We start from the raw sequence: 6,729 nt of genomic DNA on the forward strand, positions 1-6,729 counted from the left end.
GTTTAACCCACAGCGCCACCTGCGTCCCTAGGATGTAGTATTGCTTCACCCAATTGCCTAAGCCAAACCACTCACATCTGTAACCAATAAAGTTGTGGCCTGATTTATCCCATTAACCCAACATATTCGTGTCTTTGTGTTTATTTCTGAGGGAACTGCGGGGCCCGGGACCTTGCCACGCAAAGGTGCCTGTATGCAAACAAATGAAGACAGGTTCACATCTGTATTCAACTTAGCTTTGGGTTAGAGGGGTCTGTTGAGATGCTGACTGGAGTGAAAATGCAATTCGATTTATCTTTGCTGCAACATAGAGTGTGTTTGGTATGGTATCTTTTTTTCCCCCTGTGCTGCCAGATTTCATCATGACTGTGTTATGATTTCAGTTGATTTAGATACATGTACTCTGTTGGCAAAAATTGTTAACTTCAAATATCCACATATCCTATTACATAATTAACTGTTATTATTATTTGTCTGCATCTGGATTACAGTATGAGATATTGCTTTATCTGAATGTCTGGCACAAAACCAATCAGTCAGTTTTGGCGTGGATTGGTCTCTATTTCTTTAATTATATAACTAGGGAAAGTCCTCCCATGACTCACTCCTCATTGTGGTTGGGCTATATTGTATAGACACATCTTTAATATTTAACTGTACTTTGTGATAACAGATGATAACTGTGGACTATGTCCTACTTGAAACATGGGCATATGCAAAAGATCATGTTTGGCTCTTAATCATAATAAGGCACTTAAAGATTTTTCCGTGGTAAGTAATCAATCGGTCAAATTAATTAATTAATAATAGCAATCACATGGCTTCTCAGCTTCCATTTCCTTTTCCAGGTTGCAGTAGGGGGGAAATAATACTAGGCAGTTTTTCTTTTTCTTTTTTAAAGAAATCATTTTGGGGCAGATAGAGGGACACACTGCTACCAAACCACTACCATATAAACATATCTGGGTTACTTCATCTTCATCATCTCCTACAAACAACTTCCACCACCCTAACAAAAGAAACACATAGTATAATTAGGAAGTCCAGTTTGAAGACGTTCGCCTGATTCACACATCATTTTAAGCCATAGTTAAAAGCTTAACTATAGTTTATAACTTTTTTTATGTATGCTACAACAGCAGCAAGAATACTCATCACAAAGTATTGGAAGACACAAGATCTACCCACCCAGGAAGAATGGCAGATGAAGTTGATGAACTATATGGAATTGGTGGAAATGACTGGCAGAATCCAAGACCAGGGAGAAGAGTCGGTGGAAGAAGATTGGGAAAAATTTAAAGTATATTTACAGAAACACTGTAAAATTAATGAATGTTAGGAGAATGCTGGAATGAAGCTATATGGTTTTAGCAGAAATGTTATAAAGAATTAAGTAAAAACTGATTGTTAATGGGCTAAAGTGGAAAATTTAAAGTTAGATTGAGTTAAGATAATTTACAGAACAAAAATTGAGAAAGAGGGAAAGGATTTGCTGAATTAGCATTTGAACTAGAATACAAAAAGGGAGGTGTGAGGAAGTTGAGGAAACAAGTAAATGAAAGATAATGATATGGAATTTGGATGTGTTTATTTTATTTTTTTTCCTTTTTACTATGTATTGTTCTTTTTTCTTTTTCTTTTTTTCTTATTTTTGATGTATTGTTAGTTAAATTTTTCATTGTTTCTTTTTTCTGTTACACTTTTTTCTGTAATTATAAAACCCTTAATAAATATCTTTAAAAAAAAAAAAGTGAATGTGCAGTGTGTCTAACACCTCCTCTGTGTTAGAGTTACGTGACTGGAGTTCTCTGATCTGGGCCTTGGGCAGAGAGAGTAAATCGATAAATTCTCCACACCAAGAAAAGAGTTCCAAAGTTTTACTGCAAACTTCTTTAAAATGGTTACAAAATATATATATTGTAAATGCAAATTGACACATTGCTCTTAAGCAATGAGCAATGCAGTCCAGTTTTCTTTAGGTTCTTACTTGTTGATGGTCCAAGAGAGAGATTCAGTTTAGCAAGTTACTTGTTTGATATGCCAGTGGCTTCTGAGAGAGAACCAGATATCGTGCCCATCTCTAATCTAGAGCATATTTGAAATATACTTGGAGTCCTGTAGTGATTGCATGCTCTTTAATGCTGCTTGTAAAACAGTGATTGAATTGCCCCTCAAACCTCAGGCTTTTATATACATTATTTACACAATGAGTCCCGTCTGATTGGCTGATTAACTTCCTCCTGGAGCCTGATTGGTCTTTTCCTGCAAGCCAATCAGTTGTTGCATTCTAGGATCCTACTTGCCTATTGTTCTAGGATCCAAGCTTAGAACAGCATTAGTTCAGACAGAGCAGTGGAATGCCCCAACCAGTGCTCCATGTGAACGGACTCTGCACAATCAGATGTGCTCCCAAAGTATTGGCCATGTTCAGGTCTCCTTTGAGGGATATTACTTGTCAGGAAGGAAGAAACAAAGACTCCACCTCCTTGCTGTGGCTTTAGCTACACAAGCGCCTTCTGCACTCGCTACCGTTCTCTGCAGAGCATGTTGGGAAACTGTGTACGCGCAGCTACTCACACAGAGTCAGTTAAGGTTTGGCAGACAGCCAGAAGGCAATCTGAAGGAGTAAGTCTGCCTGGTGATAACAGAGACATGGAGACCGCTCCCTGATTGGTCGAGCTCTCTCAAGGGAGTGATAATTAATGGCCTACTAACTGGAATGTGTTAGTTCAGAGTTCAGTAGTTCAGTAGTTCTGTGTCAGTGTAGGAGCTGTGAGTCGTGTCAGACAGAGCTAGCAAAAGATCCGTGTTCTGTTCCTGTAAATAGTCCATTGTATATAATAAACACCTAACTGCAAGTTCCTGGTTCCTGGTTCGTCTATCCTGTCTGCAGCCAAGTCGCCAATTGCTTCCATGGATTCTGTGTGTACTCTGCTAGGTCTGGCTAAGGTCCTGTAACTAGTCAGAAAGTTGCGAAACACCAATAGGTTTTTCCAATAGAACAGACATTCTGAAAATGCAAACCTCCACAGAGCATTTTAGGCACATTAAACTTTTACGAGTGGAGATATGATAGCCATCTTCAAATATCTAAAGGGTTGTCACATGGAAGATGGAGCAAGCTTGTTTTCCCCTGCCCCAGATGGCTTCAAGTTACAAGAAAGGAGATTCTGGCTAAGCATTGTAAAGAAATTTCTGTTTGACAGGGGGACAGACTCCCTCGGGTGGCTGTGTGTGAACTCTTCTTCATTTGAGGTTTTTAAGCAGAGGTTCGATGGCCATCTGTCAGGGATGCTTTAGTCAAGTTTCACTACATTCAGTGTGGCTTACTCCTAGAGAAATATCCACAGGCTAGTAGCCTTAAAATTGCTCTCTGTTTAAAGGCTGATAGTAACATGGACACAGGCTCTTGCAAGCATTTACAAGCACAGTTGATAGAAAACCTACCTGCTCCGTGCTTTGAATGGAATCTGCCTCTCTGCGTCTCCCCTCCCCTGGTGCAGCTTCCAAGCTTTCAATGGATGCCAGCGTATAATAGGATAATGAGGGATAATAGATACTCTGGCGTCCTGGTAATTAATACCCTCAGAATGGCATCCCATGTAGTCACACAATACCAATCTGTTCATCCAGCTTGGGCGGACATGGCAACAAGTTAATAGGAAACTCTGCAGATACCGTATTTTTCGCTCCATAAGACACACTTTTTCCTTCCTAAAAAGTAAGGGGAAATGTGCGTGCGTCTTATGGAGCGAATGCAGGCGGGAGGCTCTGCTCAGCGCTCCCTTTAAAAAGCCGTGTGGAGTGTGTGTGACAGGCTGCCCTTCTCCCTCCTCGGGGAAAAGGCCGCAAGCGCAGCACACACACTCCACGCGGCTCGTGAAAGGGAGCGCTGAGCAGAGCCTGAGATGCATACAGGCTCTGCTCAGCGCTCCCTTTAAAGAATATTTTTTTTCCTTGCATTCCCCCTCTAAAAACTAGGTGCGTCTTATGGTCAGGTGCATCTTATGGAGCGAAAAATACGGTATCCAGAGGGTGCTGGGGACCACAACCCCCAAGCCACTAATCTGGAGTGACAACGCATCTCAGTTCCTTAAGTCTGTGTGTAGAAATCTCTGACCACTGCATGGCCGGAATGCTGCACATTGCGCAAACGTAAGACTTAGCGCACATTGCCCCTCCCACTTTTGCTTCTGGCCACACCCTCAGACACGCCCACTGCAAGGGAATGTGTCAGGGTGAGTCCAAGACATTTTAGCACCTGAGGCAAACGACAACTGCTTCTCCCCAACAGGCAAGAAGGGATGAGTGAAGCTCTGCCTCAGGAACAAGGGTGGGAGACCACCTACTTGCCAAGGTGACCCGGTAAAGGTCCACGGCAGCAGTGGGTGATGCTTTCCTTGAAGGCCAGATCTGCTGCCCCTGTGGATTCTGCCACCTGAGGCAGCTACTTCACCTTGCCTCCTGGGTGGACCGGCCCTGGAATGTGCCCTTGAGCTGAAAAAGGCTCCCCCCTGCTGCTGTACACACACACCCTGACTTCCAAGGCTTTCCAGGGAAGCAGAATTTGCCTGAACATTAGGAAGACCTCTTCCCTGTAAGCACCCTTAGATTATATAGATAGCCTGCCTCTGGAGGTGGTGTGATGGGCTCTCTTTTTGGGGGCGGGGTTTAAGCAGAGGCTGGTAGGTTTATCTGCAAGGGATGCTGTGGTTCCATCCTGCATTTGCAAGATGCTGCCTTGAGAATGGGGATGGACTAGATGACCGCTAAGGTTCCTTCCAGCACCATGGAATCACAGAATTCTAATGACCGAATATGCAGAATTAGACCAGTAATCAGAAAGAATAAAAAATAAATCAAAGGAAGAATTTACCACAAAATGGGAAGTCTTTAAAATTTATTTGAAAAATAGCAACGGCAGTTAGAAGTCTGTAGCAGCATTTGAATAACTTCAGTAGGAGTTCTGAATCTGATGGAAAACCTTAACATTAAAGCCAAAATATGCTATAATATGGCACTGAATAACGGATGAGAAATAGAAGTAAGGAGTAGATGGGAAGTCAGCTACATAGGAAAAAGTCGTTTTTATGTTAAATGTATTGTGAGCAATATTCAGTGTATTGGTGTTGTTGTTTTGTATTTTTTTCTTTTCTTCTTTCTTAGTTGTTAGGTGATGGATACCTGTGTATCTTCATATTTTCTTTTTGTATGTGGTGTATTAAACTGAAATAAAAACTATTTTTTTAAAAAAAGGATCACAGAATTCTAATGAAGAATTCTTCGTCGTCGTCGTCTTCTTTTTAAAGTGCCACTTCACTAAATCACACCCTGTGTCTAAATCCAGTGCTGGATTATTTCCTACTGCAAAAAGTATAAAAACAGAACGTTGGGGAACTCCTTGCTCTGGGGGGGGGGGGGAATTCCCTCAGTGCAGTGGTACCTTGGTTGTCGAACAGCTTGGCTCCTGAACAAATCGGCTCCCAAGTAAGTGTTCCGGTTTGCGAACGTTTTTTGGAATCCGAATGTCCAACACAGCTTCTGATTCAGTGCAGGAAGCTTCTGCATCCAATCAGAAGCCGCACCTTGGTTTTCGAACAGTTCTGGGAGTCAAACGGACTCCCGGAACAGTTTATGTTTGACAACCAAGGTACAGTGGTACCTCGCAAGACGAATGCCTCGGAAGACGAAAAACTCGCAAGACGAAAGAGTTTTTTGTTTTCTGAGTTGCTTCGCAAGACGGATTTCCCTATGGGCTTGCTTCGCAAGACGAAACGTCTTGCACCTTTTTTTTTTTAAACCGCCAGTGCATTCCTATGGGAAACCGTCGATACACAGTGGTGCTTCGCAAGACGAAAAAACTCGTAGAACGAAAAAACTCGCAGAACGAATTAATTTCGTCTTGCGAGGCACCACTGTACCACTGTATTGGCTATATACCCCAAAGCAGGTGAGGATGACTCTATTTGAATAAGTTTTATACTCCGTTTGGGGATTTGTTATCTTTCCCTGAATAACTTGGTGCATTTTTAAGCACCCATTGCAGACCCCCAAGCCACAGGCGTGCGTTTTCCCCACTGGAGAACACGACTCAGGAGCACGGCCTAGACTGTCACTGCCATTACAAGTCTTTTCCTCTCGAACGGCCAACGCAGGTGGGCAAAGTCCAGCATCTTGGCAGCATCCTGCTCATGCTGTGCGTCCTCAAATATCATAGGGAACAGCAGTTGGCATCGCAGCGCCTCTGAGCTCAAGCAGGGGTGCTTTTCCTGCTCCCCTAACCCCCCCCCCCCCGGTGCCCCAATACCATGTCAGTTTGCATTTCTTAGTGCAGAAAGTATTGATCTGATGTGTAGAGATCTTTCCTATTCTAATTAATTCAAGAGGGTTCTGGAAGTTTCTCTGTGTGAAAGAAACAAGCAGAAAGGTTCATGATGTTTGGGATATTCCTTCAGAGAAGCTGAGTAAATACAGCTGGCTTAAACTGGTCCTGTTACCTCTTCCGTCAAGGTCATGCTGACTGTAATAATAGCAGACCAGTATAAAGTAAACAGCACATAAGCGGCACACAGAACCCTACCAAACCATTCTATGTTCTAAATCTTATATTAATAATCCAAAAATTGAGAGAGCTATGTACAAGATCTACTGCAGAAGCCACAAACAGAAAACTCATTCAAATTGTGTCCAAAAGGAAAATTCAGTCTTTAAAGTTCCTTTAGCCAGGCT

At 42.4% G+C, this 6,729-nt stretch overlaps 1 protein-coding gene and 1 long non-coding RNA gene across 2 annotated transcripts in view; both read left to right on the plus strand.

The window, feature by feature from the left end:
- Window positions 1-6,729, plus strand: part of LOC310667692 (phospholipid phosphatase 3-like) — an 81,996-nt gene that overhangs the window by 63,555 nt on the left and 11,712 nt on the right. The window lies entirely within an intron of this gene.
- Window positions 599-5,409, plus strand: LOC310668195. Its single transcript, XR_014506653.1, has 2 exons — window positions 599-771; window positions 5,310-5,409. It is a non-coding gene; the product is annotated as an uncharacterized lncRNA (long non-coding RNA).

The sequence above is a fragment of the Podarcis tiliguerta genome, assembly GCF_965153285.1.
Source record: "Podarcis tiliguerta genome assembly, chromosome: 17".
NCBI lineage: Eukaryota > Metazoa > Chordata > Lepidosauria > Squamata > Lacertidae > Podarcis > Podarcis tiliguerta.